Genomic DNA, 10,894 nt, shown 5'->3' with positions numbered 1-10,894 from the left:
ATTGTTACTTGGATGGATGTTCGGTTCGGTTCCTAAGGCACTTGGGAGCGTTTTGGGTTATTGGTTGGAAAGGTAGTATTTGGCCATTGGGTGTTGACCCGGTCAAATAGACCCCCGTTGGGAATTTTGAGACCACGAGTGAGTCTGTAGCGTGTTTTTATATGTGAATGCATGTCTTGTTTATATCTGGGAGGTCTCAGGTGATTGTCGAATTGCGGGGTTTGATTGGTGAAAAAACCAGAAATTCTGGTGTCTGGTGTCCGCTGTAGCGGCACCAGCTCTGCCATAGCAGACCCGCTATAGCGAGGTATTGGTCCGCTATAGTGGGATGATGGGTTACGATTGGGGTGCCACATGGACAGGAATCCGCTTTCGCAGATGCGCAATAGCGCCCGCTGTAGCGGACTCGATACTGCTACAGCGAGGTAGCGTGTTTCCAGAATCATTAAATGCTAAGATAAAACCCTTAACTCTCTATCACTTCATTCATTACTTAGCAGATGCGGGGCAAATTGAAGAGTCCTAGGCTGATTCCTCTTGGTGGTAAGTCTCCTAACCTAGCATTCATTATTTTAACCTTCCTAATCTTGAATCCATGCTAGAAATTCATTAGAATCTAAGAGGAAAAATGGGCTTTGATAATAACTTCTTGAAATGAGTTCTAATCTTTCTAAATGGAAATTGTTGGTGGTTTTGACTAGTCTAATCATAGAATTTGATGATTTCATAGTTAATAGGCTTGAATCTTCCATTTATGTTGAGGAATTTGAATGTTGGAAAATTAGGGTTCATACCCAAACTGGGGGTTTTCACTTGAATCTCAAAATTGACCCATTCTTGATTATTTTAGTAATTGATTAGTAGGATTGAACTCCTAGAAATTTGAATTGCATATTTCACTTTCGAAATGATTGTTTTACTCTTGTGGGCCCGTTTCCCCTTTTCTCCGTAGTTGAACTTGAATCAAAAAATAAGTATAGCAATATATGATTTCTAATATAGAATTTGAATATGATTAGACTTTGAGTATTTGGAGGCACTACAAAAGGGCAAATAAAAGATGTGAGTGTCCATGGCTCCTGCTCGGCTACCACGTAGGTTACGCACTACAACAAAAACTGGTTTTAGCGACGGACGAGATCCGTCGGTAAACAGCATATATCCGTTGCTAAACCAATATAGCTACAGAATAACGACGGAATTGAATCCGTCGGTAAAATCCTCGTAGTTAGCAATTTGCCGACAAAAAAAATGAATCCGTCGCTGGATTAACGACGAATTGGCGACGGATTTTATCTGTTGCCAATATGAGCGACGAATGAAATCCGTCGCTATGTTAATAATTTCCGTCGCTAATTTTATGAGTTATTTCGTCGTTTCTTCTGATTGGCGACCAATAGTTTCCGTCGCTAATTCCGTAGCCAATTCTTTTACTACACATTTCTGCATTCCTTTTGGCGACAAAATAATTTGTCGCAACATTTGAAATCCATCGCAAATCATTTTTATTTTTTATTTTATATAATATTTTAAATACACTTGTCCAAGCATATATTATATACTCATATAATAACTTAATTAATAGAAACTAATATTCTACAAGGTCCAAAATACATAGCAGAATGCAAATCAAGTTTGAAGCATCCACAGCTATAATATCCAAGCCAAAAAATCCAAAATCATATGCAACAACCATAAAGTCCAAACAACAAAACTAACAACCATAAAGTCCAAACCATAAAACTAACTAATGAGAGACTGGAGAGCCACGATCATCATCAGAAATCGATGCATGAACTTGATCAATATTGGCAGTAGCTGGAGCTGGAACTATAGGTGCCATAGATGATGGATGGTCGTTAGGAGTGTCCGTCTGAGAAAAGACTGAAAGATTCAATCCACGTACCCGATCAACAATTATAGGAAGCAAGCGATCAGTCAGTGCAGGAATCATGCTATCAGTCAGTGCAGGAATTAATCCCGTCACTAACTCATCCAAATTTCTCGTCACTGCCGGTTGAGCATTCGGAGGTGGTACTGAGGTTGTAGCATCAGATGCAAAAGAAGGACGAAGATTCGGCCCATAATATAAGTGTGCTTGAGATCCAAGACCATATATTCTTCTTTTCTTTACCCCTCCTACGGCTTCGTAATAGGCTTGACATTGATCAACTTCAGATTGAGTCTGTGACTGATTTTGTAGTATTTCTTGATATTTTTCCTGTAAAAGAGAGTGATAATTAGTTAAACTCATTTCATTAACAGTAAGCACATGTACAAGAACCATTAAAGACAGCAAGAATAATGCCCCGAAAGCTTCAATACAATTCAAGATATCTCTGTGTCACTGAAGGAAGCAAACAAAGCTTCTTCCTTTTTTTTTTTTTAAGCTTTGATAAGTTCAGAGAACAATTCAAAAGCTGAACATCAACAACATAGCTAGATTGGTGCTTTCTAAACTAACCACCATGAATTAAACAAAACAGTTATTAAACTATTACAGTGAAAATACCTAAATGAAACACCAACAGTATTCTCAAAACATACATCAATTAACTTATCTATAAAATAAAAAATCTGCTCCTAGAAAAAACAATAAATGATGTTTCATCTAAACACACACCCACACAATAAATAGTTATGCTTTCCTCTATTACCTCATAAAAAGAACTGGCATGTGCATCTGGCACAAGAAACTACCTTTTACAAATTCCTTTTTTATGATGAGAGTTCTTTTGGATAGGGTGGCTACTGATGTTGCAGTTAAAAGGTTTGGAGTGAATTTATCTTCCATATGTAGCTATTGTACTACTAATAACTATGAGGAGACTGGTTACCACCTGTTTAGTTGTGGTTATATTGCTAATCAAGTTTGGACTTTCTTCTGCAATTCATGTGGAATTAATCTGATCCGTGAACAGGTTAGACAAAAAGCTATGAAGTGGTGGTTGGCAAAGCCTAAAAATGAGGTTCATAAAACCATTTTACAATGCTAACCAACTATCATATGCTGCAAATATGGAAAAGCAGGTGCACTGCCAGGTTTGATAACAAAACTATATCTCACTGGTTCATTATCCAACAAGTGACCAAGATGATCACTATGATCATTCATTTACAATCACTATGATACCTATGATCATTCATTTACAGTTCCCTGACCTGCAACTACCTGGTCTTTGGCATGATTATTATAAAGCAGTAGAGAATTTATCCTCTGCTATCCAATCCCAACCTATTTTTTAGCATAAACCTCCTATGGGATGGATTAAACTTAATGTGGATGGATGCAGTAAAAGGGAATACAAACTTCCATCATGCATATCCTTATACCCCAAAAGCCTTTCAGTATCAACTATACAAAAACCTAATAAAGGCACTAAATTCGGGCGCCTAAGTTTCCCCAACTGATTCATCTCGGACCGAAACTATTTTCGCTTATCTTACAACTACTCAGCCTTTTAATAGCTAATTCAGATCCATCAGGCAACATAGCTCTATAAGAAACACCATTCCTAGTTGAAATTACAATATTTCCACTATCAAAAGAATTAGTACCTGCTAATAAATCATTAAGCTTAATCTTGTTAAATGGTTTTTGAAACAATGTAAACTGAACAAGCTTAAAAGCTCTCAAATTTTCAACCCAATCACTACTATTATTACTACTACCTTTACCATCACCAAGCTCTCTATCTTCCTAGTTTGGCTGAACCAAATACCATCTCCAAGCTCTCTATCTTCCTAGTTTGGCTGAACCAAATACCATCTCCAAATCCCAAATCCAAGAATTAAAGATCCTAAAGCACCAACAACACCAACAACTATAATAATAACAAGACTCTTATTACTCAACTTACTAGATTTATTTCCAAGTGGGGTCCCACAAAGTCCATTTTTCCCTTCAAAATAATCTTTCAAGAACCGGTCTAAATCATCAGGAATTGAACCAGAAATACCATTATTTGACACACCGAACCGTTTCAACCGGTCCAACCTGCCAATCTCAAATGGCATTGACCAGCAAGTTTGTCGTCATTTAGCAAAAGGGTGTTCAAGAATTTGCAGTTAATAAACTCAGGTGGTATAGAACCCAGTAAAAAAGTTACCAGAAAGATCAATATTAACTAAATAAGGTAACCAACAACAAATTTGAATAGGTAGTGAACCTGAAAGTGAGTTCCTAGAAAGATCAAGTGATTGAAGTGAACTACAAAACTGAAGATCACGTGGTAGAGAACTAGATAAAGACATAGAAGTAAGTTGAAGTGAAATGAGCCTACTTTGAGAAAACAAAAGGAGAATTATTGATTTAATCTGCTAAAGGAATATAAGTGTTCAGTAAACATATTTTTTAACATAAAAAAATTGAACTGAAATCAGACAATACATGACTGTAAATCTGCCACTTTATATAATGGTAGTGCTAATCTTAGATTAGATAACTTTGGAAATGGTTGTGTAGTTGAGTTGATATTTAACCATTCCCCTTGCATCTAGTATGTTAAAAACTCACTCGTACCCAGTGTTTAACCAAGCCCTATCAAGACTCGTTTGGTGTTTAAATTAAACTAATGCATGCAGACCGGATTTTTTTTTTACACACTTTTGTTATGGTTAAGTATTTTACCCATCTAGTACTGTGTCTTAATTTCTAGCATGGCTTTTACACTTGGTTTCCTTATAAGCATCATTTATATATGTAGTTAATGTTTCCCACTATGTTTAAGATAGTATCTTTAAGTAGCTTTGAGGAGATTCCATCTTTTAAATATTTTTGCCTTGTGTGCAGGGATTATGTGAGCAGACTATAAAGGTTCTGCAGATAATAGAAGCCGATGGAATGGAACCAAACCTTATAATGCTAAATATGCTGATAAATGCTTTTGGGAATGCTGGTAGGAATATGGAGGCACTATCAATTTACCATCATATAAAAGCGATGGTAAGTCCTTAAAATTTCCAAATTTCTCTAAACACATTTCTTGACATAAACTTTGTTGATAGTGGTGCTGCTATTTCTATAGGGTACTAGTCCTGATGTGGTTACTTATAGCACTTTAATGAAGGCCTTTATGAGGGCTAAAAATTTCGATCAGGTTTGGCTTCTAATATTGCTATCAGTCATTGGCTTTCGCTCTTTTCTTGAATGTGATGGGACTAAACAAAGAAAAGATTATAGAATGTTGGATTCACATGCACGATTCGGGCTCGCTCACCAACAAAAGAGTTTTCATCATGACCGTGTGTATGGACGTGCAAATGTACCTCACTTGGTGTTGGATCTCGACCCTTTTTAATAGCCTATACAAGAAAAAAATATACATAGTTTAGTAACTTCCAAAACCAACAAAAGCAGCAACCAATGTCACAGTAGAGAATATATTTTGACATATTCCTTTTACATATGCAGAGTCCATATAAGAATATGTTCATGAAAATTTAAAAACTAATTGAAGGCAGGAAATCAGTAAAAAGTTATGGTGAAAATGAGAACAAAAATTTAAAAACTAATAGTATTAATTAGTCTGCGGCGGTCCATGAACCCAAACAGTCAATGGATAACTGATCTCGATCCTTATCTTCTGAATTTGTTCGCGAATAGGCTATGTTGCAAGTCCGATAAACACAATTATAGAATACATGTCTTTCTAATTGGATATATAGGTAACTGCCATAGCCGGCTCATAGTATATTTAAAGAAAAATTGAGAATTTAACATGATCAGGAAAAAGGATCAACACAAATGAAAGTTGGTTTCTGTAATTAAGTCATACGTTACGTCCGTTCGGTGGTACCCAATTCTCATACGTTATGTCTGTTACTATACCCAAAATAATGAGTAAATGACTCAATTAGTGAGTGAAAATATGCTATTTTTATTGCTCAGCAAATTCTTTTAGTGAGAAAATAACAGATAAAGGCCAATTCTTTTATATAATTATATAGATTTTCAGCATTTTCAACCTGCAACTGATAAAGCAGTCTAAATTTCCGAAAACAACAAATAACTTACAAGTCCAAACTTACCAACATAAACATAGTTGCGGCATTCACCTTCATGATGGAAATTTAGTTAGGCAAAAGCCAAAGCCACAGAATTAACTTACAACTCTCTTGTGATGCTCTCCGATGGAAATAGAGCCGCCCGTGTGAGTCCCACTGGCAACTGCATCCTCACCGCCACGACGATTCTTTGAAGCTATTTTTGATTTTTCAACAACCTTAGGATCTTCCCAATATTTCTTCCAACTTTCCCATGTTTCTTTCGGAACATAAACTGGCCGAATCCCCTCACCTTTTATTGTGCTAACGAAATCATAGTACCTTCTCGCTGCCTTTCTACGCCATTACTTCCTCACTTCACTATCAATCGAAGAATCCCAATAGAATGCCATCTGAAATAATTTTACAGAGTAGAGTATAACAATAAACTCATCATCGCAGCAGATAAAAATTATAAGACATGAGTTATAAAAAAAGCACCATCAGTCGCCCAATAAACGGGAAAGTAAAAGAACTGCAACTTTCTATGACAGGTGAAAAGAATGAGATGATGCCCGTGTTGCAAGGAAGTGAGACAGAGGGATTATTAGACATGTTCTTGGTTACTTTCTTTGACAGCTTCGATTAAGAATAAAGCTGTACATCTCATAGTCAAAGTTAAATAAAAAGAATTATTTTTCGTTCTGAACCCTAACGGTAATTAGTGACAAATGTTTCAGTTATTATACCTCGAATTCTCCGAGATAAAAATATTTTGTCTCTTGTGAGACACTTTTCCAGTTAACTCCATTAGGCTCAACTTCATTTTTGAAAATCTTAGTTATCGTCTCAGAGCATAATCTCAATGGTTCCAACCTGGACAAATTTGAAGACATTATATGAAGTCTATCCTAAAGCAATTACAGTATATAAATAATAATGGTGCAAGCAGAAACTGACCCTAAAGGAGAAAGAAAAATAAAGTGTCTGCTCCACGTTACTGTTGCTCTCACCTTCACCTATTGCATCACTCTGAGCAGATGAACCTTCTCCTATTGCATTTCTCTGAGTAGACGCACCCTCGCCTATTACGTTTCTCTCATTAGGTATTATAGGAGATGATTCATAAATGGATGGGGTGCTACCATGACCTGATGTTTGAATGGGTGGCGTAGTAGTAGGACATGTTTAAACTTGGTCCTGCCCACCTGAGAAATTGGTACCACCTTGTTGAGAACTAATTGTGGGAACGGGAACAGTAGGCATGTTACCTCCACCAGCGCTACCTTGACGTCTAGTTGAGGTCTTGCTTACACGGCCTATGCTACCTCGACCTCTACCACGAGCCATATCTACAAGAAAAAAAATGGAGGCAATCATCTTTTAGATAATCAGCATGAGAGTAAGCAATAAATATATTATTGAAACCACTGATTACACACAAAAAATGGGCAGCAAATTATTGGTTTTGCACAATAATTATGCTTTTTATTATTAAAATTCGACCAACTTCATGTGACCAAATTCACAGAAACATGTTAGGTTTATGGATCCTCACTTTTCGGATGAAATTTTTATAAGGAAAGTTAAAGGATGAATGAAGCTGTATATAAAACGTGATCAGCTAAAATGAAAGAAGTCAAAACTCCACAAAAGGTCCATTTGTAGTAGTAAACTCAGGTTAATACCTTCAATGTTAAGAAATGAAATCACAGTGGACGCAACTAACAAAAATGAAGTTCTTATAAGTGTAGCTGCAAAAATGAGGATCTTCTTCTGACTATCAACAGAAAGATAGCCAAAGACATGAGGAGCTTCTTTTGACTATCACAAGCAAACTATTTTCTTTAAAGATTACACACAAAAAATGGACAGTAAATTAAATTGTGCAAAATCATAGAATTATTGCTAGATTTTCAGCATAGTAAGCAATGGATATATTAAGAAAAAGTTTTTGGATTGTGCACACATTATAAAAATGACTAAGAAGCTTAGACATCCAAAACAACCAACAAATGTAGACATATCACATACTTATAACATCCAAAACATATTACTACAAAGAAAAGTTAATAAAGATACAATAGCACATTTTTATCAACACACTAGTCAGTATCTATTTCTTCTTCGAACTTCTCCTCATCATCCTCAGTTTCATACTCATCTTCTGTAGATTCTTCTTCAGAGTCATGATGCTCTTCTTCGGATTCATGATGCTCTGGCAACAATCCATCATCAATTGGTTCATCCATTTCAATTGCTTCCCCATTTGGATCATGCAAGAGTATAACTTCATCAACGGTCATAGTCATATCTATCTCATGGACTTCAACTTCTTCAACTTGGAATGGAAGATTTAGTTCCAGTTTCGGAGTTGTGATCACTTCCTCATCAGGTAATTCAATAACATTTCGAGGTTTGACTTTCAATACAGCTAACCAATCATCCTTGTCCTTTTTTGTGCTAGGACAAGACATATAACATGCTTGAGTTTCTTGCATCGGAAGAATAAAAGGTTCATATTTGTTAAACCGAAAACGATGGTTAACATCGACCAATTTCTCCTTAACACCAACATTCATAGTTGGATCAAACCATTCACACTTGAATAATGTAGTTTGATTTAAAGGAGATTCACGGTATTCCACTTGTATAATCTCTTGTATCCGTCCATAGTAATCACCAACATTTGGATCTGAGATACAAACTCCATTATTCATTGTTGATCTAGCACTACCACGACGTAATGTGTGAAATTTGTATCCATTAACAAAACACATTGGATAAACATACGCTCTTATTAATGGTCCATGAGCAAGACTACGCAAGTATTTGTTCTCAATATGATTGGATCGAACCTATTTTAAGAAAATTATAAGACTTAGTCAAATTTCACAAGCCATTTTAAGCAGTCATAGTTTAAAAGATAATGATTGATGGAGGCTTACATATTCCTTGAACCATATAGAAAAATATGTTTCAAGACTCTCATCTATTTGATCTTGAGATAGATTCGGGAACTCTTCTTGGAAACGTTGCACATACATGCTTCATTGTAGCAAAGTAAGTTAAATAGAAAGCCACAATATATGGATATATTCATTATATTAAATAAGTATAACTTTATAATGTTACCTCACAAACGGCTCAACCTCTTTAGTATTTAGTAAAATATAAGTTTGGGCAACCTTGATTTCTTCAAGGGACAAATCTCTCTTTTTTGCATCTCCCGATAGTTTGCCTGGATGAGTGAATATTAAAACATTTCCTTCAATATCTTCTATAACACCACCATCATGGTTATGGTCCACATTTTGATGACGTGAGATAACATGAGGTTCAAAATAATGAGAAAACAATTGTGTTGACTCCGCCATCATGTATGCTTCACAAATGGAACCCTCAACACTAGCTTTGTTCCCAATCATGTTTTTAAGAGTTCGAAGGTACCTATAAAGGTAAACCAATAAATTATAGGATACTTGTCACCATTAAAGAATATATATTTTATATTTACCTCTCAAAAGTGTACATCCATCTGTATTGTACAGGTCTAGCAATCCGTGCTTCATATGGAAGGTGCACGGGTAAATGTTCCATTGAGTTAAAGAATCCCGGGGTAAATATGCGTTCTAACTTACACAAGATTTGTGGGATGTGTACCTCTAATCTCTCCAAGTCCACCACTCGAAGAATAGTTGAAGTAAGATTTTTAAAAAACAAACTCAACTCTGTAAGTGCCAGCCACACATTACTAGGAACTAGCTCACGAAAGGCAATTGGCATAGTCGTTGCATGAACACATGACAATCATGACTTTTCATGCCAAATAGCTTAAATTTGTCCGTGTCCAGGCATCGACTCATGTTCGAAACATACCCATCTGGAAACTTCACACCTTTCAACCAATCGAACAAGATAACTTTTTCATTATTTTCTATTGTATATACAGCTTTGGGATAGCTTCCATCAGGATTCCTTGCTAACTGCGGTCGGTCGCAGTATTTTGCAATATCTAGGCGTGCTTTCGGATTGTCTTTGGTTTTGCCAACAACATTAAGAACAGTGTTAAACACATTATCAAAGACATTCTTCTCAATATGCATGACATCAAGATTATGCCGTATCATGTTAGAACTCCAATAAGGCAAATCCCAAAAGATGCTTCGTTTTTTCCATCCACATGAATTACATATCCTCTTATTAACTTCTCGTGCATCTAACTCAGTTACTTTTCTTATCCCCAACTCACAAATTTGATTTAAATTTTCTTCTCCTGTTCTAACGCCAGGTGGTGGCCTTGTGACAGTATATCCTTTAAGAAAGTTTTTACGATCTCTCCTAAACGGATGATTTTGATCAAGAAACATTCTATGACTGTCAAACCAAGTTGTTTTCCCACCATGTTTTAATCTGAAGGATTGTGTTTCCTCCATACAATAAGGACATGCTAAGTTTCCACCTGTACTCCATCCTGATAACTAGAATATGCTGGAAAGGTATTGATTGTCCACATCAAAGCTGCCCTTAATTGAAAGTTTTGCTTTTTTGAGATGTCAAATGCTTCTACACATGTCTCCCACAACAAAGTCAATTCCTTTATCAGAGGTTGCAGATAAACATCAATTTTTTGTTTAGGATTGTGTGGCTCTAGTGCAATGACAGTTAAGAACATGTATGCCTCCTTCATACACATCCCTGGAGGCAAATTATATGGAGTGACAATCCAGGCCATGAAGAGTATTTGCTCCCCGTCTGGGCAAATGGTTGGAAACCATTCGTACATAACCCCAACCTCACATTCCTTGGTTCAGCAGCAAAAAAGAAATAAGTTTCATTGAAGTGCTTCCAAGCCTCAGAGTCTGATGGATGACACATTACCCCTTCCTCTTGTATATGCTCGTGAAGT

At 36.2% G+C, this 10,894-nt stretch overlaps 2 pseudogenes; both read right to left on the bottom strand.

Moving 5' to 3' along the window:
* Positions 1 to 1,665: 1,665 nt before the first annotated feature.
* Positions 1,666 to 7,365, bottom strand: LOC132607711 (uncharacterized; annotated as a pseudogene).
* Positions 3,243 to 4,933, bottom strand: LOC132605992 (probable inactive receptor kinase At1g27190; annotated as a pseudogene).
* Positions 7,366 to 10,894: the final 3,529 nt, after the last annotated feature.

This window comes from Lycium barbarum, chromosome 8 (genome assembly GCF_019175385.1).
Source record: "Lycium barbarum isolate Lr01 chromosome 8, ASM1917538v2, whole genome shotgun sequence".
In the NCBI taxonomy this organism is placed as follows: domain Eukaryota; kingdom Viridiplantae; phylum Streptophyta; class Magnoliopsida; order Solanales; family Solanaceae; genus Lycium; species Lycium barbarum.
The sequence above is the reverse complement of the archived record's forward strand: the minus strand, read 5'-3'. Positions and strand labels throughout refer to the sequence as shown.